Raw genomic sequence first — 27,397 nt, 5'->3', positions numbered from 1 at the left:
ATTGCACAAATGAAGAAACAGGGTCAGAGCTATGGGAACCTGCCTAAGGTTGCACTCTTTTTTTTTTTTTTTTTAATATTTTATTTATTTGACAGAGAGAAATCACAACTAGGCAGAGAGGCAGGCAGAGAGAGAGGAGGAAGCAGGCTCCCCGCGGAGCAGAGAGCCCGATGTGGGGCTCGATCCCAGGACCCTGGGATCATGACCTGAGCCGAAGGCAGAGGCTTTAACCCACTGAGCCACCCAGGCGCCCCCTAAGGTTGCACTCTTAAAGATCAAGCTCCTGCCACCGAAACTCCTCTGATACCAGAACAGGCTTCAAGAGATGGGCATCTTTAATTGTGCTTGAATTAGCAGAATCCACTTTTCAGTGGGAGAATGGAACCTGTCCTCTCATTGAGCCACGCAGCACCTTTCTAGAGACAGTCTGGGAACACCTCATAAGAGCCCAGCCTCTGCTTTGCCATTACATTCTCTGGTCCTCCAGGACACACTCGGCAATGGATGGCCTCTCCTTGGTCTCTAATTCCTATTCTTGGAGTGGCACCCTGGCTCCCACTCGAAGTAGAACTGGGTGGCCTTAAAAAAGAATTCAGGAATGAAGAGGGGATTGGCTGCATGAGGGAACTTTTAGGGCAACAGAAACGTTTCATGATTGTGGTATTGGTTTCATTTTACAAAATCCCTTTAATACACCAAATGGGTAACTTTTCTTGTAAATGATAGCTCAATAAAGTTGGTTTTGTAAAAAAAAAATTTTTTTAAAGATTTCATTTATTTAAAAGACAGAGAGATCACAAGTAGGCAGAGAGGCAGGCAGAGAGAGAGAGGGGGAAGCAGGTGTGGGGCTCAATCCCAGGATCCTGAGACCACGACTTGAGCTGAAGGCAGAGGCTTAAACCACTGAGCCACCCAGGCACCCCAGTAAAGCTGTTTTTTTTTAAAAACTCAAAGAATGCACAGGTCAGATATCCATTCATTCTGTGTAAATTTTACATTGAAAGAAAAAAACTAAATTGTTGACTTCTAGTTAATTATAGATATGCGGAAGGATTTAGGGGCAAGTAGTAATGACTGCAGTTTACTTTGAAATGCACAGAAATAAAGTATAATAATGGACAGAGCTATGATCAAGTATACAATTTAAGTATACAATCTAGGCTAAATCTAGGTAAAATTCTTTTACCTTTGGTGTATGTTTGAAAATTTCATTTAAAATGTGTGGGAGAAACCACATAACCTCGGGTTTCTGGCAGGGCCAGAGAGCCCGTGTTGAACCAACTCTTCCATAGATAGAAAATACAAGCTCTGGGAGAAAAGTCTTTAAAAACCAGCTACTGAGAGTGGTTGAAAACAGGCAGAAACTGAAGAGGAATCAACACTGGAAGAAAGACACAACACTATGTGAGTTTCCTGGTTTTGTTTCTGTTTAATCACTTTGGGCCTGAGGTCAGGTCTCCATGAGCACCATGAAACCTCCAGTGGCAATCTGTAGTCTTGCCGGCTAGAAGATCCAGAGTACAGGGTTTGGAGCAACCATAGTCTCTGAGCATGAAGAGGGAAAGAACAGAAAAGAGCCAAAGAGAGGATTCCCAAATTCTGTATATAAATTCTGCCCAAATCTCTGGCTGATCTCTGAGCTGTTCATGCACAGCCAAGCTAAAATAACTGATCTAAAATTTAAACCACTTCCCACTGTAGGGGAGACACTTTGCAGTTGAGTTCAGCCAAGTTAACTGCCTACTTAAAAATAACAATTTAAAAAATAATTATTTTCAGAGGAAAAGAACAGAATTCAGAGTTTCTACAACACATCATAAATTATCTATGTTACAATGCTTAGGATATAATCCAAAATTACTCACTATACAAATAAAGAGAAAGACATGGCTTATTCTCAAAAGACAAGCAAAAGAAACCAAAAGAGTCTCCAAAGATTTTTAAACCAGCTAAAGAAATTATGTTCAGGAGTGTAAAAAAAAATTCTTATATTGAAAGAAAAGATACCAAATCTCAGCAGAGCAATAGGAATGGAAATTTTAGAACTGAAAAATATACCGATGGGGGCAGTTCCCCCCTCCCCCGCCCAGTGTGCCTGCTGACCTCTCATGACCACCACACTCAAAACACTTATGGTCACCAGATGTGTGGGGATGTTTTCCACGCCAAACAATTCTGAGACACCAGCTGTGTGTCCTGCAATTTAAAAATCACACAATCTATCTGGAGACAGAGTCAGATCCCACAGGTGAAGGTCTCAGTCCCACAAGACTGCCCCCCTGAACTTCAGATACCAGTCACAAGTCCAGGTTGTCATCTGCGCTTCTGAGCCATCTGCTATACATCAGAGGGTCCCATTACCCCTCCTCAGGTTGGATTAATTTGCTAGAGCAGCTCTCAGAGCTCAGGGGAACACTTAACTACCAGTTTTTTTTAAGGAATGATAAATGGCTGGGTGACGAAAGATGCAGGGTGAGGTCTGGGAGGGTCCTGAGACCCTCCTGGGCTCAGGAAGTTTGAGCGCACAACCCTTCCATAACCTCTCCAGTGTGGATATGTTCACCAACCTGGAAGCTCCCCACATTGTATGTATTTTTGTTCTGCTAAGAGTTAGAAAACAAAAGTAATAAGTTCCTGACATCAGTTCCCACTACTGGGGTTTTATGGAGGCTTCCTCATAGAGGCACGGTCAATCAAATTCCATTTCCAGCCCCTTTCCCTCTTGGGAAAATCGGGCTGAAAATTCCAAGGTTATAATCATGGTTTGGTCCTTCTGGTGACCAGCCCCAATCCAGGAACACATGTCCCCCCCACCCCACCCCAAGTCACCGCATTAGAACTTATATAAGATGTTCTTAGTACTGTTACCACTTAGGAATTTACCAGGTTTTCAAGAGCTCTGTGTCAGGAACTGGGGACATGAACCAATAGGTGTATGTTCTGTTATCTCACAATCTGAAATTAAAGGCTTAGTAGATGGGCTTAGTAGCAGAATGGATGACAGAGGAGTCAGGGAACTTGAAGATAAGTAAATACAAATTATCCAATCTGAAGAACGAACAGAAAATACTAAAAACTGGGGATGCCGTGGGAATTAAGGATTTGTGGGATAATATCTCAAGGTTTAACTTCTATGTGATTGGAATCCTAGGAGATAGGTAAGTATGGGGCAGAGAAAATATTTAAAGAAATAATGGCTAAAAACTTGGAGAGACATAAATTTATTTATTTTTTTTAAAGATCTTATTTATTTATTTGACAGAGATCACAAATAGGCAGAGAGGCAGGCAGAGAGAGAGAGGGGGAAGCAAGCTTCCTGCTGAGCAGAGAGCCCGATGTGGGGCTCGATCCCAGGTCCCTGGGATCATGACCTGAGCCGAAGGCAGAGGCTTTAACCCCCTGAGCTACCCAGGTGCCTTGAGACATAAATTTATAGATTCAAGAAGCTCAGTGAATAAGCAACAGGCTAACACAAAACTCCCCTGGGTGCCTCCTCATCAAACTCATTTTGACCAAACTTAAGACAAAATGTTGGAAGCAGCTAGAAGGAACAGGAGCAATGATTTGAGTGACTGCTAACCTCTCATTAGAAATAGGAGGCCAGACGACAGCACAAAATGTCTTTCACAGGCAGAAAGAAAAAGGTCACCTCAGAAATCTATATCCAGTGGAAACCTCCTTCAAGAATGAAGACAAAATAACCACATTATCAGATCAAAGAAAACTAAGAGAATGTGGAGATGTTCATTGCAAGAAATGCTAAAGGACAGTCTTCAGGCTGAAGGAAGAACATACCAGAGAGAAGCTCAGATAGTCAGGAAGGACGGAAAGCCACCAGAAGGAGCAAATATGTGCACAAATACAGAAGACTTTCTCTTGAGACACCTATGTTGCGGAGGGGGGCTAAGTCCTGCACCTGGTGGGTGTTCGCGCAGGCTTGGGGCTCTGCAACCCAAGCAGGTGTGGGTCTGTGCCCGCCAGGGTGAGCATGCTCACTTGGTGCACCGTTTCCCGTTCTGTCCCCTGCCCGCCTGCGGCTGGGCCTTGCCTGACTCAGCCCGACCACAGCTTCAGGTCTGGACGAGGCTCCCACAGCTCCCGCTCTGCCAGCCTGAGGACAGAAAGCTTCTTCAAGTCAATGCTGACTGCAGAGGGAGGCTGGAAGTGACAGAAAGATCTGGAAGAGGTGAAGGTGCTGCTGGAAAAGACCACTAGAAAAGACTGACTGAAAAAAAGTCTAAGATTGAAACAAATCAAGTATATAATGCGGCAGAAATCAAAGAAAAGCAGAACTTTTTGACAGTGAAAAGCTGCTGCCGTGGTTGATCCCATTAGAACAGGATATGAGGTGAAATTCGCGGATGGGATCTGTCAGATAAGGTAATGTGGATTTCACAGACTTGACTGGAGTTCATCAGTTCCTCACTGAGAATGTGCAGGTGCATTTCACAGAGGTCATTTGGTCTTTGGTCTTTCCGTAAAGAATACAAATGAGAAGAGTTACTGCAACAACGTCTTGAAACCCATCTCTGTGGAAGACAGTTCAACAAGAAGTCAAACAGATACAGTTCTCATCTTAGGTAGAAATAAAGCAGAAACCAGGCAGTGGGACTGCCTGACTCAGGCTGAGAAAGCATGAGAAGAGAAAGAAAGAGCCCTCCTACAACACGGGAACAGATCCTAGTGAGGGACTGGTGAATGTTCTAAAGAAAATTTTCAAAAATGGAGAGGATGATAGGAAGTGAACCGTTAATAAAGCCTGGGCAGGGGTGCCTGGGTGGCTCAGTGGGTTAAGCCGCTGCCTTCAGCTCAGGTCATGATCTCGGGGTCCTGGGATCGAGTCCCACATCGGGCTCTCTGCTCAGCGGAGAGCCTGCTTCCCTTCCTCTCTCTCTGCCTGCCTCTCTTGTGATTTCTCTCTGTCAAATAAATAAATCTTAAAAAAAAAAAAAAATAAAGCCTGGGCAGAATAAAGAGAGAAGCAAGCCAAAGGAAGATACAGAATTCTTTGTTTGAGACTTTAAAGTCATTCTGGGAACTGTGATGTGGAAAAATTGATGTTTCCAATAAGGAGATGTTGGTGAGCTGCACAGAGAAATTTGACAGATAACTACTTACACTGCCTTCTTCTAAGTTAAGGTAATGAATTCTCCCATTTCCTACTGGAGGATCTATTTAAATAAAATAGGCTTATTAAACACTTCCTCAAAGATGGTTTCCTTGGTAATCTGGGCATTTTGTTCAAGAAAGGATAATACACATTCTTGTGTGAAATGTGAAAAAGCAAGTCTTGTCTAAGGATAATGCCACATTGTATGTATTTTTTTCTGCTAAGAGTTAGAAAACAAAAGTAATAAGTTCCTGACATCAGTTCCAACCAATGTAATAAGTAAAAATAAAACCTGAATTTTTTGGTAAAAATATATATTGCTATCTGAACAATAAAAAATGTATTGATGGTCTTAGCATATGGAAATGTGATTTGAATGACAACCACAGTGGATGTGGGGAAGAAGATGGGAAATGAACCCATATAGTTGGAATTTTTCTATATTTTATACAAAGTTGTACAGTAGTAACTGTGAGAGGGCTGTGAAAAGCTAATCCTTAAACACTTAAAAAAATGCCAAGAGACAGAGCTAGCTAAAAAGTCAACAGATCACATGGAATTCTAAAAAATATTCAGTTAATCCAAAAGAAGATGGGCAAGGAGGATCAAAAACCAGTGGGGACAAACAAAACAAATAGTAATGGTAGACTTGAGTCTAGTCCCCTAAATCACTGTATTAAATATAAGGGATCTTGGGGTGCCTGGGTGGTTCAGTGGGTTAAGCCGCTGCCTTCGGCTCAGGTCATGATCTCAGGGTCCTGGGATCGAGCCCCGCATCGGGCTCTCTGCTCAGCAGCGAGCCTGCTTCCCTCTCTCTCTCTCTCTGCCTGCCTCTCTGTCTACTCGTGATCTCTGTCAAATAAATAAATAAAATCTTTGAAAATAAATAAATAAATAAATAAATAAATATAAGGGATCTCAACCTTTGTTGTCTAAAATAGGGCCACTAGCCATGCAATATTTCAACTTAAATTAACATTAAATTCAAAATTTAGTTCTTCAGTGGCACTCAAGAGCTCAATAGTCATATTAGACTACTATACTGAACAGCATAAATATTTACAAAATATTTCCGTCATTGCAGAAATTGTTGAACAGTGTTGATCTGATCAATCCAGTTAAATGTGCAGATTGTCAGACCTGACCAAAAATCAAACCAAAGCACCCAGCCAATTTTCAACTATATGCTGTGCACAACTAATCCTCTTTAAATATGTAAAGACGGGCTAAAAAATAAATGGGAAGGGGCGCCTGGGTGGCTCAGTGGGTTGAGCCTCTGCCTTCGGCTCAGGTCATGATCTCAGGGTCCTGGGATTGAGACCCACATCGGGCTCTCTGCTCAGCAGGGAGCCTGCTTCCTCCTTTCTCTCTGCCTGCCTCTCTGCCTACTTGTGATCTCCCTGTCAAGTAGATAAATAAAATCTTTAAAAAAAAAAAAAAGGAAAAGATTCCATGCAAATGTTAAGTACAAAAAGACTGTGGTGACTAGATTAATATCAGAAAAAGTAAATTTGAATGTAAAGGGTATTCCCAGAGATAAAGACATTTCATAAAAATAAAAGGATTACTACTGAGAAGATGTAATACTCATAAATGCTTGAGCTTAATAACAGAGCTTCAAAGTGTATGAAACAAAAACTGACATAATTAAAGGAAGAAATAGACAATTCCATAGTCATGGTTTGTGATTTTTTTAAGAAGATTTTTATTTACTCATTTGAGAGAGAGAACATGAGAAGGGGGAGGAGCAGAGGGACAAGTGAACACCCCCCTCCCTCCACTGAGCAGGGAGACCAAGGCAGGGCTTCATTCCAGGACCCTGAGATCATGACCTGAGCTGAAGTCAGAGGCTTAATAGACTGAGCCACCCAGGTTCCTCCTGGTTGGTGATTTCAACACTCTTCTCTCACCAATCAATAGAATAACTAGAACAAACATCAGTAAAGACAGAAGATCCGAAAAATACTGTCAAGTACATTGACCTAATTAACACTTACAGAGTCTAACTACACCACAGCCAGCAACTGCAGAATACATATTCAAGGGCATATGGCATGGTCACAGAGACAGATCTGCTGGACCATAAAATAAGTCAGATTTAGAAAGACTGAAACACATTGACTATGGTTCTCTGACCACAGTGAAAATATTAGAAATAAAAGATTTGTCTTAAAAACCCAAATATTTGGAAATTAAACAACATACTTCTAAATAATTCATGGGGCAAGGAAGAAAAATTAGAAAATATTTTGAAAATTACATGAAAATACAACATACTGAAATTTTTAGGATGCAGCTAGCAAAGGGAAAACCCAGGTGCCCCCATGAGAAATCAATTTTTATTTATTTTTTTAAAAGATTTTATTTATTTGACAGAGAGAGATAGAGAGAGAGATCACAAGTTGGCAGAGAGGCAAGCAGAGGGGGAAGGGGAAACAGGCTCCCTGCTGAATAGAGAGCCCAATGTGGGGCTCAATCCCAGGACCCTGAGATCATGACCTGAGCCAAAGGCAGAGGCTTAACCCACTGAGCCACCCAGGCGCCCGAGAAATCAATTTTTAAACAGATAATCGATATCTTACTTCAAGAGATAATTTCAACATTAATATTCATCAAATTTACAAAGGCAGATATACAAATGACCATAGCACATTAAGAAAGTAGGGAAGCACAAATTAAACCACAATAAGATAGCACAACACATCCACCAGTATGTTCAAAATCACAAAGGGTGCCAGGGTGGCTCAGTTGGTTAAGCGTCTGCCTTGAGCTTAGGTCATGATCTCCGGGTCATGGGATTGAGCCTGGAGTCAAACTCCCTCAGTGGAGTCTGTTGCTGTTTCTCCCTCTACCCCTGCTCATTATCTCTCTCACATAATCTTCTAAAAATTAAAAAAAAATCACAATGACTAATACTGCCAAATATATACAAGGTTATGGAACTATTGTCCATCGTTGGTTGATACTACTCTGGAGAAGTGTTAAGCAGTTTCATATAACTAAGTACACAGCTCCCCTATGACCCAGCAGTTCTACTCCTAATATTTACCTGAGATCTGAAAACAGATCCACAAAAATTTGCACAAGAATGTTCCTAACAGTTTTATGATGGCCAAAAAAAAATCTAGCAGCCCTGGTTTCTATCTATAGGAGAATGAATATTCAAACATTTAAAAATCAGTGATAAAAAGGAATAAAGGACCAAGACATAGATCATGGATAGATCTCAAAAATGCGTTACACAAAAGGACAGAACGGCAGAATTCCATTTATATGAAGGTCTAGAACAAACAAAATCAAGTTCTATGAAAGCAAAACCAGTCGATGATGGAGGAAAAAATCAGAACAGTGATTTCCTCTGGAGGAATGTGGGTGGGATTTGCTGACAGAGAAGATACGAGGAAGGTATGACCTGCCGGTGATATTTGGTTGATAGGTTGGATAGGTAGGTATTTAATTTGCACAGGTGCATGCATTTGTCAGAACTCATCTAATGGCACACTTAAGATTTGTGCATTTCACTATAAGTTTTACCCCCAAAGAAAAAAAGTCTGTAAATATTGGACTCTCCTTAATGATATGTAGGGAAAAGTATTGGGGAGGAGATGTACTGCTGTCTACAACCTAATTTGAAATGTACCCAAATAAGATGGCTTGAGGGATGGAAAGAAGAATGGATAAATATGTAATAAGGCAAGTACGGTAAAATGTTCATTGTAGAATCTAGGTGGTGAATATATAGAATTCTTTCAAACTGATGTTAGAAAATGTTCATAATAAAATGGGGGAGGGGAGTAATTGCTGGACTTGCTCTCGTTTACACGTGTCTCCACCTGCACTAGCACCTAAACCTCTTGCCCCCAGTGAGGCAGACAAAATAGGGACATTCGGGAGGAGATAAAGGAGCTGAGGGGTGGGCAGGTGCATTGGAATCCAGAGCTCTGTGTTTCTTTATGTTCTGCTCGCAGCGAGTTAAGTGGGTGGTGGGTGGGCTCGGAGCCTCGGACTACTCTCTCGGAAGGCGGGGGGGACTTCTATTTAGTTAGAAGATGCCTACGCGTCCATTCCTCTATGTATCCGTATTCACTCCCACATGCCAGGGGCTCGATTCCGGAGGGGCCGAGTGTGGCTGGGTACACAGGTGGGGACGACACGTGTCTGGAGGAGACGGAGCGCCCTCTTCTGGCCCAGGAGGGGCCCACTCAAGCCCGCTAAGTACCCAACCTGCCTCTCTACAGCACCCACTTCCCCGGGATCTGAGCGCGCGGGGTGGGAGCGCCGAAGCCCCCGGGTGGGCCCACCGAGAGACCGCATCTGCAGGCGGAGCACAGCGCTGGGAGCCGGGCCGCGCGGCCGGCAGGCTGGGAACCGGGTGGAGTCGCCGCCGCGGTCAGCCTCTGGGCTCCACCTGTTGCAGCTTCGGAGCGCTCGAGCCAGGCCGGGCAGAGCCGGGGGAGCTCGGCTCCCAGCGCCGTTCTGCGGAGCGGAGCCGCGGCGAGGAGGGGCCCTGGGGGCAGTGCTGACAGGGCGGCGCGGAGGGGGCTGTCCCGGGGAGATGAGAATGGAGCTCAGAGGCTGTGCCGGTGCCCCCTGAAAGGCCAGGTCTTAGGGAGGGAGCCCCTGACCGTGTGCTGGGGAGCCTGGCCGCTGTTCTGCACGGGGCGAGGGGAAAGCACTCCGTAGCACCGGATCTCTGTAGCACACTGAGGCGGCCAAGCCCGGATGGAGGAGATGGAACTCTCCAGCCCCCGGTCCTCCGCCACCTCTCCGGGAACTGGGGCTGGCTAGGGACGCGCGTCGCAGCCGCACAGCCGGCGCGTGGGAGCGGAAGACGCCCCCGCGCGGGACCCGGAGGCCAAGGGCGCTCGGAGCAAGGCGAGGGAGGCTGCCCGGGGAAGATGCCCCTAACTCCCGTCGTCCCCCCATTCCGACTTCCCTTTCTGGTGTCCTCCTCCAGCTGCTCTGTCCGCCAGATGCCGCGCAGCGCGGGGGCCGGGCGCGAGGTAGGAACCTGCGGGCCCCGCTCCCGGCAGTCCCTCGGTTGCGCCCGCCCAGGACCTGCTCCAGCCTCTACACCCCGGCAGACGGGTAGGTGACCCCAGAGGCCTGAGGCTCCGAGCGACGCCGAGACTGGCACGCAGCCCCACGGATCCATCTGGGGCACCCCCAGCGAGCGCCAGCACACGGACACCCCACGTCCCAGCCGTCGGCGGCTGGAGAAGCGATGGGCGAAGAGACTGAGCCCACCCGGCTGCTCTAAGCCACCAGCTTCCGAGGCCGGAAGACCTTGCTGCGGGGGAAATTCAAGTCCGCCCGGATTCGCGCTGAGGACGCGCCACGCCCCCTCCCCAATCTGAGCAGAGCAGGGAGGGCATCCGGGGGGAAACAGCGGACTCAGCTCCCGGTCACTAGGACCTCGAGCATTTAGGAGAACTCCGAGGCGGGTGGGGACAGCGTCCACAAAGCGGATTTGAAACCAGGAGTCGAGGCGGACGTGGGGAACGGTCGAGGCGGCGGCCCGGGGAGCCGCGCGGCCTGGGACTGCGCCCCGCGGTCATGAGCGAGCGGACCGTCGGGCGTGCGGGGGCGGGTTGAGCGGCGATCCCCCGGGGGGGCCGGGGCGACAGTCGGCCGGCGGCCACTGCCCTCCGGCTCGGGGCGGCCCCCGGAGACCCGGCCATGGCCGGCCGGGGGTGCGGCTGCAGCTGCGGCCCGGGCTACCTGAACGAGGACAACGCGCGCTTCCTGCTGCTCGCCGCGCTCATCGTGCTCTACCTGCTGGGCGGCGCCGCCGTCTTCTCGGCGTTGGAACTCGCGCACGAGCGCCAGGCCAAGCAGCGCTGGGAGGAGCGCCTGGCCAACTTCAGCCGCCGCCACAACCTGAGCCGCGACGAGCTGCGCGGCTTCCTTCGCCACTACGAGGAGGCCACCGAGGCCGGCATCCGTGTGGACAGCGCCCGCCCGCGCTGGGACTTCACCGGCGCCTTCTACTTCGTGGGCACCGTCGTGTCCACCATAGGTAAGCGGGCGTCCCTGGGGGGCGAAGGGGCGACCGGCCCCGCAGGCCCTTTTCTGGGACCGCTTGGGGCTCTTGCGTTCCTCCACCCCCGCGCACGGATGGGAGCTGCCGCCTCGTCCACAGGTGGTACTGCCTCCGGGCTTTCCTAAACGCGGTGCTCGGGGCGGGGGCATCCGCAACACCTGGGCGCTGTGCTGACCTCCTGGCTCGGGGCCTGCTCGTTAACCCCGCGCGCAGGGGATCTGAGTGAGCCCTAAGTTGCTCTGGAGGGTTTTCTATGTAGGTAAGGAGACAGAGCTTGAGTTCGCGAAACTTTAGGGAAAAGGCTTAGGAATCAGAAGGACCCTACAAAGATTTATTGACTTAATACCATGCATGAGGCAGTGGTTGGTGGGGAGGCACGAAGGTTAAGACTGTCCATGACTTCAAGCTTACAGAGAGAAAAATCAGATTGAATACCAAGTTGGAAGTAAGCGGGCAAAGTGCGGATTGGGATGGAAAAGAGTTTCCTACCAAGAAGGAAGGGGGATGACCTTCGGGTTGAACCAGCTAGTTTTAGGTATGGGTTTGGGGACTGAAGTGTTTTGCACTCTAGAGGAGGAGAGAATTTCATTTCGGGGGTGCCTCATGAGCTACCTGATCTAGATGGAGCAGTGGAGGGAAGGCTGGGAAGGTCTCCAGGCTCAGAGCATGAAAGTGGACTTTACAGCCAAACTAAGGAACTAGAACTTACATAGAGGCAATTGGGAGCCATTGAGAGTTCTTCAGCAAGAGTGTGACAGCACAGCTATGGTCGGTGATACCTTTATTTGTAGCAGAAGGAAAATGTTGGGAGTCTGTACTACACCTCTAAAGACTGCTTCTCTCTGAAGCATAATGGAGTTAGAAGAGGGTTGGGGAAGACGCTGTGGAAATTCTTAGGGAAGGAGAGAGCTGAAGCGGAGGAGGAGTTTTGAAACAAGACCCGGAAAGCGAGTAGCTGCCAGAGCCCAGGAGCTGCAGCAGGGCCCCCAGGGCGCTGCGGGTGCTCTCAGCCCCGGCCCCTGTGCTAGGGAGGAGAGCTTGTCAGTGAGGCAGGGTGACAAGGCAAACTTGCTTGAAGCTCCCACGCATGGCTGTCTTAGCTTGACATTCCGCCAGGAGAATGATTAGTCCAGAAAGATTTCCCAAGGTTAGTTTAGAAGCCCAGGGCTTCATCTGGTGAGGAGGAGGGGAGGGTGGGGAGGACTGGCACGATTAGGGACATGCGGGCTCTCACCTCCCCTCCCCCCCATTCCATAGCTGGTCCCTGTCCATCAGCAGGGCCGTTATGACACCACAATCACGGGACAGCAAGAAAAGCTCTCTTTGCATTCCCTAGGGTGACTAGAACGTGAGGCCCTGAGGGGGACAGAGGGAGCAATGTCCACGGTTCTCTCTCCCAGCCCACAATCTCTGCTGGGCTCTCTTAGCAGAATTCCCTAAATCCCCCCACTGCGTCAACTCCTTTGTCTCTGAAGATGGTTCTAGAATGCCTGTGTAGGGAGGACTCGGTGGGGACAACCTGACTGAGAAGGGTTGCTATGGAGCTGACCCCGACTCTTTGTCTGCATTGCTAGTACAGTGTTCTTCTTCAGACTGATGATCCATTTGTGGGTGGTCCTGGCGGGAGATTGGGGGAGCTACAAGCCACCCCTTGGCTCCCCCGGTGGACATGGCAGTAGGAAGGAGCAGCTTGTATGTACTGACTGGTGAATGTTGGTGCCTTAGGAAGGGGGAATGTCTCTGGTGGGTGGGCAGGTAGGAACAGGGGCTTTTGAGGAGCAAATGGAATGTCACCTGTTGGAAGGGAAGGAATTCTGGACTGAGAGTCTGACGTTGGAGCCATCGGTCCTGTCTCCGTAGCGGGGACAAGTTTCTTAACCATTCTGAGCCCCATCCTTCTCACCTGAGATGTCAACAAAGTGGCCCACTGGCACGTGTTTGTGGTTCAGTAAACATTCTGTGTCCTGCCCACTCCCTCCCCCTGAGCCTTCTCCTCTCGCAGGGCTCTGGAGGGGTGATGAGCTCATGGAAGTGAGTGTTCCTTACAAGTAAGAAGCAGGGGCTTATTTCCACTTTCCGGATTCTAACATTTCCTTTTAAATTTTTCATTAATTGCTGTTGTAATTACGGCACTCACTCCCCTTTATTAGGGTACATATTAGGCACATACTGTGATTTTTATGTGAATATATGATGCAGCTAATTACCGCGTTACACTTAATTTCCATCAACACAACTCCATGAGGTCGGTATGATTATCCTGTATAGACAGGGACGCTAAAGCTTCACGTTCCTTGTAAAATAACGTACAAAGAAGGAAAAAAGTGAAGACCTCTGCAGTGACATCACCCCAAGTTACTCATTGTTAATATTCTGGTGCATTTCTGTCTGTTCTTTTTTTCTATGCATACACAGATGTACGTATGTACAAAGGTCATAGTCAATAAAGCTCTCATCTTGTATTTTAGGTGTAACAATTACATGATGTTTTTCTTTTTATTTATTTTAATTTTTTAAAAAGATTTTATTTGACAGAGAGAGAGAGAGATCACAAGTGGGCAGAGAGGCAGGCAGAGAGAGAGGGGGATGCAGGCTCCACGCTGAGCAGAGAGCCCGATGCAGGGCTCGATCCCAGGACCCTGAGATCATGACCCGAGTGCAAGGCAGGGGCTCAACCCACTGAGCCACCCAGGCGCCCCTACATGGTGTTTTTCATCTAAAATAGTTCTGCTGTGCTTTATTCTGCAAAGACTTTGAAGTAACAGACAACAAGAAAGCATATGGTAAAACAATGAAAAACATGTAAGTACAACTTCAGAACCAGGAAAAAGGACAGAAATATGGAAAGCAAACGGATCTAGGAAGTTGCTAGAGAGGATCTTTGTCTTAGTTCAGGTTCCCTCAGAAGCAGACACTGAGCCAAGAATCTGAGTTGATGGAAAGGTGCCAGGGATACAGGCCAAAGAAAGGAGAAGTGATAGAGAAGAGGAAGTCCGTCACCATCGGGTCCGCTATTTGGCGGGAACTGTAGTCGGCAGCTGGTACTTACTCCCAAGTGAAAGTTTGAAACAATGCAAAGCTCGTGACCCAGAATTACCCTAGGTAAGGGGGCTGGGGTATTTATACACCCACACCTGTCAGGAGTTGGCTCAAAGCTGCTTGGAGAGCAGGGGAAGCACAAGGATAATTCCCAGGAACAGATTTCCCCCGCCATCCGAAAGCAGAGTGTTTCTATGGAACCTTTTATAAACTGAAATGGTGTGAAAGGATAAAGCAAGTACCCCTAAAAGTAAAATTCTTAGTAAAAGTAAAAATCCTTAGATTTCTTTCAGTTAGCAATTACACGTTACTAATATAGGTCTTTCCTAAAAGCAAAGCGGCATAAAGCAAACTCGCAGATAATGGGGGAAACCTATATGTCTGGCCTGATTTTTTTTTTTTTTCATGGACAGCCCAAGGTCAGTCCTCTGACAAAGATATAGGCACTGGGCACCTGAGTTCAGTCTAGTATGCCCAGAAATGGCAAAGAGGACCCCAAGGGGTGTAGAAGGGGTACCAACAAAGACTATTCAACCTTGAAATTTGATTCCAAGCTTCCTGGCAAAGTCAGGACCCCATACTGGAATCCTTATTATCAGAAAAAAGGAAACATCAACCTTATCCCAGTTCCTAATCAAAAAGTTTCCCCCTTGGGATTTTTGTATAGGAAGCATTTCATAGGCTAGTGGTAACGTTCACAAACGAACATTTTCCTGAAAATGAAAGTGAGGATTTCATGCACCTGTTGCCTGAGATCTTTGATTGAAAAGTCAGAGCAGAACTAAATTCTACCCCAAAACTAATAATACACTATATGTGAACTAACTTGAATTTAAATAAAAATTTTAAAAAATAAAAGCAGAATGAAAAACAGTTTGGCAGTTTCTCAAAAGCCTAAACAGAGAACTACCATATAACCCAGCATTCCACTCCTAGGGCACATATTCAAGAGAATTGAAAGCACATGCTCAGATATTGGGCACCTGTGTTTGTTGCCGTGTTACTCATAATAGCCCAAAGGTGGAAACAACCCAAGTGTTCATCAACAGATGGATGGATAAACACAAAGTGGTAGATACGTACAACGGAGTACTACTGAGCCATAAAAAGAATGGAATTTAAATGTATGTTGCAACGTGGATGGATCTGGGAAGCATACTTATACTTAATAAAGTAAGCCAGACACAGAAGGACAAATATTGTATCATTCCATGTGTATGAGGTACCTCGAATAGACAAATTCCAGAGGAATGGAAGGTAGAATAGAAGTTACCAGAAGCTGGGGCAAGAGGAGAAGGGTTGTTTTATGGGCATGGTCCTTTTTGTTGGGGATAATGAAAAAAAAGTGTTGGGTGTAGACAGTGGTGATGGTTAAACAATAGATCGAGTATATTTGATACCATTGAGTTATACACTTAGGAATGGTTACAGTGGTAAATATTAATGTCTCTTTTGCCACAATTTAAGAGGAGCAGAATATGAAAACACAAATCAGGGATGCCCATGCTGAAAGAGGCTGGTGATCAGATTGAAATAAGAGTAAACAAAGGACTCAGAGAAGTAGGTTGATAAGATATCCTGTAGATAAGCTTCTCCACACATCTTTTCTCTCAAATAGGCTTTTGTTAGGAATTTGTTTCTGCGTGGGCCTGTGAGTTTATAACTCAGCATCTCTCCAGAAAGGACTTGAGGTCACTTGCATATGATACGGTCCAGTAGGCTTTGTTGGGTTTTAGGTTACTCCCAAATCTCAGTCCCTTAACCCATCAGGGGCTTACTTCGGACTCACACCAAGGTCACTGTGGTGTGTGTGGGGATTCCCTGGGGCGGCTGCCTCCCTTGTTGGCCCAGGGTTCAGGCTGCCTTCACCTTGTGGCTCTTCTTCCTCAGCTGATGCTTCCAGGACTGTCCAGGAAGGGGAGAGAAGGGCTGACATGTGGAGTACCGGTGACCAGTGGCTGTCACCTGCAAGTGACCCAAGTCACCGCCACACACATTCCATTGGCCAAACCAAGTCACGTGGCCACACCCAGCTTCAAGGACTTGGGGAAGCACACTGCTCGCCCGAGTCCAGAAGGGGGTGAGACTCGATATTGGCGAACAGCTCAGATATGTATTATACATCCATATGCACCGTGCACTAGAAGTGGGTAGAAATGGATTTAAGATATGGGTGATGAGAAAACATGAATAGGATAGTTCAATTAAGCCAGATCTTTAAAAAATTTTAATTATTTTTTTTAAGTGGGCTCCATGTCCTCTGATTAAGACCTGAGCTGAGACCAAGCATCAGGCACTTAACCCACTGGGCCAGCCAGGTGCCCCTAGCCACATGTGGTTAACACACCGAGGTTTATGTCAAAAGGACCTGCATGAGCCCCAGATTTGGCTCTGAGTTTCCAGTTGTCAAAAGAAAGAGGCAAGGACAACCATTAAATGGTCCCTCTTATCCAGGCTGCCTGTTTGGAAAACACCCAATTTTTTCAGACTGGAATAAAATTTTTCCTGCAGATGGTTATGAATGGGAGTGCATAAGATGATGAGTAATCCCCTCCACAGCATCTGGGCCGTAAATATGAGAGAGAACGGCATTCTCCTACCTAGTTCCGCATCCCTCAGTGCAAGGTGCAGTTCAGGAAACGCCCCTCTGCCAAAGCTGGAGCACTGTGCAGGGCAGACATACCGCTCTCGGTGCTGTGGTCCACTAGGGACGTTTAGAATTCTCTACTGGAAGTTCCCAAGCTTCAGCGTCTGCAAGAACTCACCTGAGGGGAGTATGGTGCTTGTTCAAATGTAGGCATTTGGGCCCCCCTTTCAGAGATCCCGATGCCATAAATCAGCATTTTGGGAAACGTCCCCAGAAGCTCTGATACAGGCAGCATAGGGAGCCCACTGAGGCATGTCTGATGGGAGCAGGTGTAGCGTTGAAGACCTGGAGATCTGTGCTCTTCAAAGAGTGGCTGATGGAGCCGTGGTATCTGCATTCCCTTGGACCTTGTTAGAAATGCAGACCCTCATGCCAACCCCAGACCAACTGAGTTAGAATCTGTTCTCTAACGAAACCCCCGGTGAATCATAGGCACATGAAAGGTGTTTCCTGATGTTGTTTACTAGAGCAAGGCTCCCTGGGCTCAAGAATGTAGACAAACTGATGGCCAGGCTGGAATGGAGAGGAGGGGAGATGCGCTCATCTCTTGTCTTGGTGGCCCTCCTTTCCAGCGGGTCATGAAGTACACGAGCAGCAGGTTGACTTAGCCCAGAACAGCCTAACCAGACGCAAGGACACACTGGGATTAGGCTAGGAAGGGGATGGTCTCTTGCGCCAGTCTGAAGGGCTTGGACAGAGAGGTGCCAAGCCCTGCCTCAGTGCCATAACCCTCAAGCTAGATTTCGAGATTTGCAGCAACAGTTGTGTTCATTCTAATTAAACATTAAACTAAGTAATCATGCTGATGCCCCTTTCGGGCCCTGGGTGTGGCTTGTGATCAGCACCTGCACAGCAGTGTTCTACAAGGCTTGAAGGCTCGTGGGGCTCAGGAGGAGCTGGGCCGACGCGTTTACAATTTGGCCTGGTCAGTGTGCACATCTACGCGGTGCATGCTGAACTGTTTTTGGAATCTGTTTCCTCCTACATGGGAGCCGTTGAGGAAAGAGCTCATGAAATCAAATTATATCAGGTTCAAACAAAATACTGGGGGTCGCTATTCCACAGTAGAAAGCTATAAATTGACATCATGAGCAGGCATTGAGAAAGAATGAAAACATCTCATGAGGACACTAATGATCGTCACGTGTTAGTGGGTCTCATACACAGGTTGAGATTTAAATCACACACTGACTAGGCACTTTATATTTTACAAAGCATTTGTGTACAAATTGTATGAGATAGGCAGAGAAGTTACTGATCCATTTTGCAGATGAAGAAACTGAGGACAGAAAGCATAATTACCTTACTCAGGACTTACTCTGCTCTAATGTGGCCAAGTCAAAATTAGAACCAGATTTTGTTTACTGTCTGATGGTAAAAGAAATAGGTATTCTTTTGAGAAGACTGGAAGCATACGGGAAAGTATAAAAAAGAAAGGAGAAATCACCCGTAATTCCACCATCCAACAAGAATCACTGTTACTATTTTGGCTTATCATATTATATTGTACCTCAAGTGCTATCTCATTGAATCTAAGATGCTTCCTTATTTTATGTACCATTAAGAAAGAAAAGAATGCTGCCAATTAAATTTTGACATGCTAGCCTTGTGAGATCACCTCCATTTCCAAGACATTAAAATGTTGGGGAAAGTACATCTTAAAGTCATGGAAATAGATCATGCTTTGTATCTATCTGACTGTTTTCCATTTAACCACTATGACATGAACATATCTTGTAATTAGGTAAAAATGAGTCTCAAAATTAGGATTTCTCCTGAAGTTGATTAATTTTAAATACTTACTAAAAACACTTATAATTTGGGGTACCTGGGTGGCTCAGTCAGGTAACCGTCTGTCTTTGACTCAGGTCATGATCTCAGGGTCCTGGGATCGAGCCCCACATCAGGCTCCCTGCTCATCAGGGAGTCTGCTTGGCCCTCTTTCTCTGCTCCTCCCCCTGCTTGTGTGTGCGCTCACTTGCTCTCTCTCTCTCTCTCTCAAATAAATAATAAAATCTTTAAGAAAAAAAAACCAAAACCCCACACAGTTACAGCTCATCTTCCCTGCGTCATCTAGCTAATCCTTTCCCCATTTTGCTGTCGGGAGTGAGAGGTTGTCATCTTAATCATTGTATATGTGTGCTTTAGGTTTGAAAGATTTTGGCCCTTTGTCATGGCTGGGCCATACTCTCCATGCATTTTTGTTTTCCATTCAGCATTTATTAGATTTAGGAACGCTCTTAATTACTGTGCATTGGATTCTAGCCTTTTCCTTGCGATGTCTTCCATTGTTTGTGTTTGGGCTTTAAAAATAACTTTCCATCCAGATTTTATAAGAACGCTAGTTTCTGTTCAGTATTTTTCCAAGTGCTCCACACCCCTCTGTGGTAACAGCTGTTTTAAAAACCTTTCCCCATATTGTCTCGTGTGAACAATGATGGTGCATTGTGAGATGGTATTTAAGGAGTGATGCTGCATGGTCGTGGGGAAAGAGACAGCACAGAGTGGCTGGTAGGCATTTGCTTTTTCCCAGGTCTGGTGAGAGGGCCATCTTTCTTGGCATCTATCTTCTAAAGCCTCAGGAGGAAGCTCACACTATTCATCCTGTGAACCCTGGGATTTTTCAATCATTTGTTTCCGTCTTGGTACATTTCAGCATCTTGAAATTAGCATTCCGTGGCAGGACGCCTCTTCAGTCCCCACTGTCCAGCACACCAGTGCGTCCATATTCGTGCTCATCTCAGCTTGTTTCATTAAATTCTTCTCTTAGGAAACATGGTGCTTTCCTCTTCTTTTATCCCAAATGCCATCCTGTTCTCCCCCCCGCCACCCGCTGTACCTTTCTCCACAAAGGAGAAAGAGATGTGGCATAAAAGTAACCCAGATAATTCTTGCGCCCCTTTGGGGGGGCTAAGGGTGGTGTTCCATTCCAAGAATCACAGTCCATTAGCCCGAAGTAACAAAAAAGTAAATTTTTGTTTGCATATTTTTAAAGAACCTGAGAGTCTCCCATTTATAACACAGAGGAATGTTCTTTCTCTTCTCTTCTCCTAGTCTCTTATATCTTAAAGGAGTTCTGGAGCCTCTTATTTCGGGTTCTCTCAGCCTGTCTGTCCCTCTGCATACCGCCTCCCCCCATCTCTGTCTGTCCTCTGTCATCACAAGTGACTTCACCTCTCCGACTTGTTTTAGCTTTCTCTCATTCAGCTCTCTCCCCAGTGAAGGGTAACCCTGAGGACTGGCCCAGCAAGCAGCAGAGCTGTGCCATAGGAGGATGGAGAGAAGAGCTGGGCGACATTATGATCATCATACATTAATGGCTTTACACCAGGGGACAGTCTCAGCCTATACAGGAGGCCATGGCCGTGTTCAGACCCAGAAGGCACAGCGCACTGAGGACAGTGGGGCAATGCCCCTCGTCAGGAGGCGTCTCCATCACCACGCGGCTCTCCCTCTACCCTCCAGCCTTCTGCCTCCTTCCGTTCAGTTTATCTGAATTGCTAGACATCATGTCACTTTCCTGAAATGTCGCACCTCGAGCATTCCCACCGCGTCTTCCTTGGGCCCAGAGAGCCATCTGTAGAAGCCGAAGCACTCAGATTCTGTTGGCCCCATCCTCCAGTCCACTGCTGGCATCTCTTCTCTCGATCCCTTCTCCCTACAGGGAAACGCTGTCAGGGTCAGCGACCCCTGGGGTCAGGCCATGAATGACGTGAGTGTAACTTGGGGCATGGGACGTTGGGGACAGCGGGGCCTGTGCTCTCGCAGGCGCTCGGATTCAAACTGCAAAACATCGTCACCCTGACCAGGCAGGTCTGACAATGACTTAACTCGAGAGTTTGAGCCTCCTGGGGGAATTTTGACCATCTGTGAGCTCCGGCTTCTTTTCCTTTGGGAGCGAGAAAGACAAGAAGCTCTTTGCCCTTCTTGGTCAGGAGCAACACCTTGATTTTTACAGTTCATTTGTGTACCTATTTTTGGAAGATCCTTGATGAGCATTGGTGGTGAACTAGCATCTTAGCTCTTCCATTATGCACCCACTAATTTGTTAATGGACCTGGGACACTTACATTCTCTTAACACCTCTGATCCTCATCTGCACTTAGGTGTTGTAGTCTATCTGTATGTTCTATTCAGCTTGTTCCTTTTACATTATTTTCTATACGCTTTCTTGGGAATTTCATGTGTTCCTATTAATGTAGCATAGTTTACTTAATTATTCTCAAATTGTTGGGTTTGGGGCACTATATATATATATATATATATATATGTTTACTCTTGTGTGTGATAAAATTTATGAACTGTATTGAGTGCTTACCATGGGTTAAACACAGCACACGTCTGTATATGTGTTTATTTCTTATAAAAGCCCCATGAGGATGATTACTATTAATATCCTCATGCACTAGACTAGCATCCTGGGGCCCAGAGAGCTTTCATGCGGTGTCTGAAGTTACCCAGCTGGAAGAAGCCTGGAGGCTTCCTTCAAAGCTAATGCATTGAACCACCGCCACTTTGCTGTTTCTTCCTCTGGGGTCCTTGTTGTGGAAAGAATGGCCCTTGGAAGAGCCTGTGACCTCTTTTTTCAGTGGCGGTGGTTCCTGGATGACTTGGGGTCATATGAGAAGACAGGAACAGTCTGGCTAGCAGACTCTCAGGGGATGTTTGTGATGTTGGAGCATCAGTGGTTCCATGGGTTAAAGGTCTGGGTAATGTTCTGCCCGCCTCCCAGGAGTCCATGCACATGGAGACTAGGACCTCTTGTCAGAGTATCTCACAGTTCTTGCAAACTTGCAACCTTCCTCCCATCACCTTGACAACCGATGTGCCTAGAATGTGCCAGCCCCCAGGACTTTCATCTCTAATTCTGACATATTTGATCCAGAAGTCACTTCCTGACTGCCTGTGAGCTCTTGGCCTGTTCACACCAAGGTTTTATGGGTCTTGGGTCTTCCCTCATGTTGAGCATCTGGTGAAGATCACTAGGCATTGACCTTACAGATCAGCCAAAGCTCTGGTTTTCAAACTGTGCTCCAAGTAGCCCATAGGGTTCTCGGTGGTATTTTAACGAGCTCCCCTGAGGTCCTGAGTTTTTAATCTCTGTTATGTGTATTTATCTATATATGCTCAAAATATTTATCTTGTTCTGCCTTTTTATTGACAATGACTTTTTTTTTGGCATGTACAAGGGATTTTTATATAACCAAATACGTTCGTTTTTACTGGCAATTTCTTCTATGGTTTTTCATCAAGCCGGGTCCTCTCTGTGGTTGAGATAAATATTCTCATCCATTCTTTGTTTAGCTCTAACTCATCTCAAATGTTATTCAAAAAGATTGCTTTTTAAATGGTTTTGTGTGGTTGGCTATATAATTATGATTTGATTTATTTCTAAAATTATCACATAATGATTTGAGAATGTGCATTTTCCAGAATTCTCTTTTCTGTTTTGAGTGTTTCTTTGTATCCTGGTATCTGTACATGTTTCAGCTGGTTTTTCTCTTATGTTACAGAATTTTGGAGCAGGAAGGAACATCACCCCTGAACACCCTCTAACCCTAGTAAACACACCCCAAATAACATTTTGGTTGTGTATATTGGGGCATATAAATTCAGAATTATTGATGTCATCATTTGCATAACTTATATTATTAATAATACCTTTGTTTACTTAATGCCTTATATACTAACATCTATTTGTGTGTGTGTGTTGTAATTTTTTTAATTAATTTATTTATTTTCAGTGTAACAGTACTCATTGTTTTTGCACCACACCCAGTGCTCCATGCAATACGTGCCCTCTCTATGACCCTCCACCTGGTTCCCCAACCTCCCACCCCCCGCCCCTTCAAAACCCTCAGGTTGTTTTTCAGAGTCCATAGTCTCTCATGGTTCACCTCCCCTTCCAATTTCTCTCAACTCCCTTCTCCTCTCCATCTCCCCATGTCCTCCATGTTCTTTGTTATGCTCCACAAATAATACTAACATCTATTTTTAACCATAGATATGATTAAGTTCCTGCATTATGTTATAGGTACTTGCTGACTTTTAGACCAATTCCTTAGTCGTAAGTTTTAATATGTTTTTAAGCAAACCACTTAATACATTTTGCATTTTTCCTTTTAAACCAGTTTTAGACTTTTCTCTTTGTAGGGGAATTTGGCACATTTAATATTTGGTCTCATATGCAATATTTGTTTTTGTTCTGCATTTCTGTAGTTTTTCTGTTCCTTTTCCAATACCATACCGTCTATCACAGTGGACTGGGTATTCTTTTTGTCACTTTAAGTGTGATCAGAATGAAAGCTTATCTAAACTTCCTGGGGATAAACACTATATCTGCCATTATGTTTCATGTTTGTAAATAAAATTAAGACCCTTTTCTCTGGGTGATAGTGAGTTCTGTGTGATTGGGTTCAACTCCATTCCCTCCAACTGCCTTGTTGACCAGGCCCCTTGTTGTTCTATCTTGCTCTTGGGAAACACTTCTGCACATTACATTTTTATCGCCTTGGAACCTGCCTTGTGTCATCATATCTGATTGCTGAGACCACACCAAAGCCATAATCTTTTTCTCTTCAGCGATCTTTAGTGCATCTCTTCCCAGTACCTTCCTCTTCATTTCCAGTCTATTTCTTCTTCTCCGGCCTCTGGACCTTTAGTCTTTGGATGATTTTTCACTCAACACCAACTGCATTTTCTGAAGCCCTCTTCTGCTTCCAGAGAGAAAGTAAAGGCAAGATTTTTAGTTGTTTGAGAAGCTCCATTGTTTTGTTTCCTGTGGTGCCTGTACCCACTCATGTTCCCACCACCAGTGCACGAGGGTTCCCTTTTCTCCGTACCCTCGAGGACACCTGGTTTTTTCTTCTTTTTCAGAATAGCCCTTCTGACAGGTGTGAGGTGATTATCTTGTTGTGTGTGTGTTTTTAAAGATTTTATTTATTTATTTGAGAGAGAGAGAGAGACGATGAGCAGAGATAGGGAGAAGCAGACTCTCCGCTAAGCAGGGAGCCCAACATGGGGCTCCACCCCAGGACCCCAAGATCACAACCAAGCTGAAGGCAGATGCTTAATCGACTGAGCTACCCAGGTACCCCTCTTGTTGGGGTTTTGATTTGCATTTTCCTGATGCTGACCGATGTCAAGCACCTGTTCATGTACCCATTGGCGTGCATTTATATGTTGTTTCTGGGAAAATGTTTATTCAGGTTCTCTGCCCATTTTAAAAAAAGATTTATTTAAATCTTATTTAAATCAGAGGAGAGGGAGAGAAGCAGACTCCCTGCTGAGCACAGAGCCTGACCTGGGTAGGGCTCGATCTCACGACCCTGAGATCATGACCCAAGGCAAAACCAAGAGTCAGATGCTTGAGCAGCTGCACCATTTGGATGCCCTCTGCCCATTTTTTATTAAAGATTTTATTTATTTATTTGACAGAGATCACAAGGAGGCAGAGAGGCAGGCAGAGAGAGAGGAGGAAGCAGGCTCCCTGGTGAGCAGAGAGCCCGATGTGGGGCTCGATCCCAGGACCCTGGGACCATGACCTGAGCTGAAGGCAGAGGCTTTAACCCGCTGAGCCACCCAGGCACCCCTCTCTGCCCATTTTTAATCAGCTTATTTGTTTGTTTGCTATTGAGTTGTAGGAGTACTTTATGTATTTTTGATATTAACCGCTTATCAGATACATGACTTGCAAATATCATGTCCCGACCAGTAGGCTGCTTTTCCTCATTGCCTTCGTGTGCCCACGCTCTTGATTTTGATGAACTCCCACCTGTTTATTTTTGCTTTTCTGGCTTTTGCTTTGGATGATTTATAACTGTTCTCTTTTCTCCCAGTTAGCGTTTCTTCATCCAATTTTGCTCATCTGCAGGGTTCTTGTCTTAGTTTCCCTGAATAGGTCCTGTAAGCCACTCTCAGTCCCAGAGGAATCTGGAAATCTTTCTTTGGGACTTGAATTTTTTAAACTGAATTTATGCTACATTTAGGCAAACTCACTAAGGCGTGTCCTCACTAAGTCCTGTTTTATTCATTCTGGCTGTTGATTTTTTTTTTGCTCCAGATGTCATATTCCTGGTATTTGGTATGGAGGCATGCTATACTATTTCTTGGGCTGCTGTATTTTTTTTTCCATTTTATTTATTTTTTCAGCGTAACAGTATTCATTCTTTTTGCACAACACCCAGTGCTCCATGCAAAACGTGCCCTCCCCATTACCCACCACCTGTTCCCCCAACCTCCCACCCCTGACCCTTCAAAACTCTCAGGTTGCCCCAACCTCCCACCCCTGACCCTTCAAAACCCTCAGGTTGTTTTTCAGAGTCCATAGTCTCTTATGGTTCGCCTCCCCTCCCCAATGTCCATAGCCCGCTCCCCCTCTCCCAATCCCACCTCCCCCCAGCAACCCCCAGTTTGTTTTGTGAGATTAAGAGTCATTTATGGTTTGTCTCCCTCCCAATCCCATCTTGTTTCATTTATTCTTCTCCTATCCCCCTACCCCCCCCATGGGGCTGCTGTATTTTTAAATTTAGTTTCTTTCATTTAACAACCTGTGACCTAATACCAACACCTGTGAAAAGAAATGTGTACAAGGCCCGGTTTGACCACACAGGGATATACTGTGTTTCATGTTACGGAATGATGGATGAAAACTGAATTCTGGAAATTGATAACTGAAAACAACCACATCACTTCTTATTCAATTAATTAAGACAAATTTCCTGGAGAAGATGGAGTCTAATGGGTATTTGGGAAGAGACGATGACCTGCTCATTCTCTCAACTTTCTTTTGAGTTAGGGAAAATAAGGCTCAGAGAAATTTTCCCAAGTACACACAGCTGGTAAGTAAGGGAGTCCATCAGTTAGGAATTTTGTTTAGCTTCAAGTAGCAAGACCCAAAAAACAGTGGTAACATGCACAAGTTTTTACTCTGGGCTAGGAAAGACACTGCAGTGCATGCAGGCAATTCAGGCTTGGTATGGTGACTGTAGGATGTCAACAAGGAGTCAGGCCTCTTCAGCTCTATTATCCCTAGGATGTTTCTCTCGTCCTCAGGGCTCAGTGTGGCTGCTGCAGATCTGGCCATCACATCCGCACCACAGGAAGTAGGATGAAGGAAAGGGAGAGGAAGCATGTGTCCTTTTTCTTTCAGAGAGATGTCTTAGGCCACTTTCCCTAATGAGCAGACTTTGGGCTAAGGATTTAGGTGGAAGTGATTTATCAAGCCCGTGCTCTCAGAAGAGGCTAGTGGGAGAGCAAAAGAAGTGAGGAGGTGAAAAGAGAAGCAAAGCAGGAGGTTAATTTAAGGTGGTCTGAAGCACAAATTACACCTTGGAATTTATCCCACCTTCAGGCAAAGGAACTGTGCTTTTTTTTTTTTTTTAAGATTTTATTTATTTATTTGACAGATCACAAGTAGATAGAGAGGCAGGCAGAGAGAGAGAGAGAAGCAGGCTCTCCACTGAGCAGAGAGCCGGATGCGGGACTCGATCCCAGGACCCCGAGATCATGACCTGAGCCAAAGGCAGCGGCTTAACCCACTGAGCCACCCAGGCGCCCGGAACTGTGCTTTTATATACCCACACCAGTCACTGGTTCTGGCTGGGCTAGCAAAGGCCCTTAAACCTGCCTGGCCCTTGGCAGTTCTATAGTCACAGTTGTGAGCTGTGAGCAGTAAATCCTGCAGCAGCCAGGGGATGGACACACACAGCCTGTCAGGGCTTTTAGGGGGAGCCGGGTGGGGCACAAACAGCAGTGTCCACTACAGGAGGCTTCCCAGAAATTCCAGATGGTCCTTCCCCTGACATTCATTGTCCACAGCTTTGTCATACGGTCGTACCCAGCTGCAGCGGTGGCTGGGAAACGGGCTCCTTATTCCAGTTAGTAACTTGTCTGAGAATAATTACTACGGAATAATGAGAGAAAGAATGTCGGGGGCCTCTAACAGTGCTCGCCACAGGAGCATATCCATGAATGAGTCACGAAGAGCCTTGACTGTCAGGCCATAGGGCAGGAACTCTGCACAGTGGCGCTGGCCTCCTGTTAGAGACAGGGAAGAACTGCATGATAAAAAGAGACATTCATCTAGCAGAAGTGTCCAGATCTCTTGGAAGAAGAGAGAAGAAGCAGGAAGAACAGGGAGGTGGCCCCAGGCTGGTCCCCACAGGGTCTAAAGGGCCAGGACAGAGAGGAAACAGGAGGCCCACAAAGGGCCAAGTCCCTCTTGGCCTCAAAGAGGAAATGGAGTAGAGTGTGGTGAGAACAGGATGCCGGGGAGCCCCCTAAGGCGGGCAGAGAGCAGAACCCGCAGCAGAGTTGGCCCTAGGGTGTGTGTGGGTGTGGGGGTCCTTCGGGGCTGGCAGGTGCCATGGCTCCAGCCAGAGCCTGGCTGGCTGGCCTGCCTCCTCCCTCCCGCCACCCTCCTTCCATCCCTTCTTAACTGAGGTTGTTAATAACGTTAGTCTCCAAAGGAAAACCAATAATGCAGATGAAAAGGAATATTTACTTTTTTCTTTCTTGTTAAACGGAGGCCGTTGATAAAGTTAGTTCTCTGACAAAA

At 46.1% G+C, this 27,397-nt stretch overlaps 1 protein-coding gene and 1 pseudogene across 1 annotated transcript in view; both read left to right on the top strand.

The window, feature by feature from the left end:
- The window catches only part of TDP1 (tyrosyl-DNA phosphodiesterase 1), a 102,653-nt gene extending 96,284 nt beyond the window's left edge, over positions 1-6,369 (top strand). Inside the window, exon 17 of the transcript XR_006818767.1 lies at positions 6,356-6,369. The gene's annotated coding sequence lies outside the window, so the exon portion shown is untranslated. The remainder of the gene's footprint in view (positions 1-6,355) is intronic.
- On the top strand, positions 2,109-9,325 carry LOC123943668 (annotated as a pseudogene).
- Positions 9,326-27,397: the final 18,072 nt, after the last annotated feature.

The sequence above is a fragment of the Meles meles genome, chromosome 6 (genome assembly GCF_922984935.1).
Source record: "Meles meles chromosome 6, mMelMel3.1 paternal haplotype, whole genome shotgun sequence".
Lineage (NCBI taxonomy): Eukaryota > Metazoa > Chordata > Mammalia > Carnivora > Mustelidae > Meles > Meles meles.
Note: the sequence above shows the minus strand (reverse complement) of the source record. Positions and strands in the feature narration are given on the sequence as shown.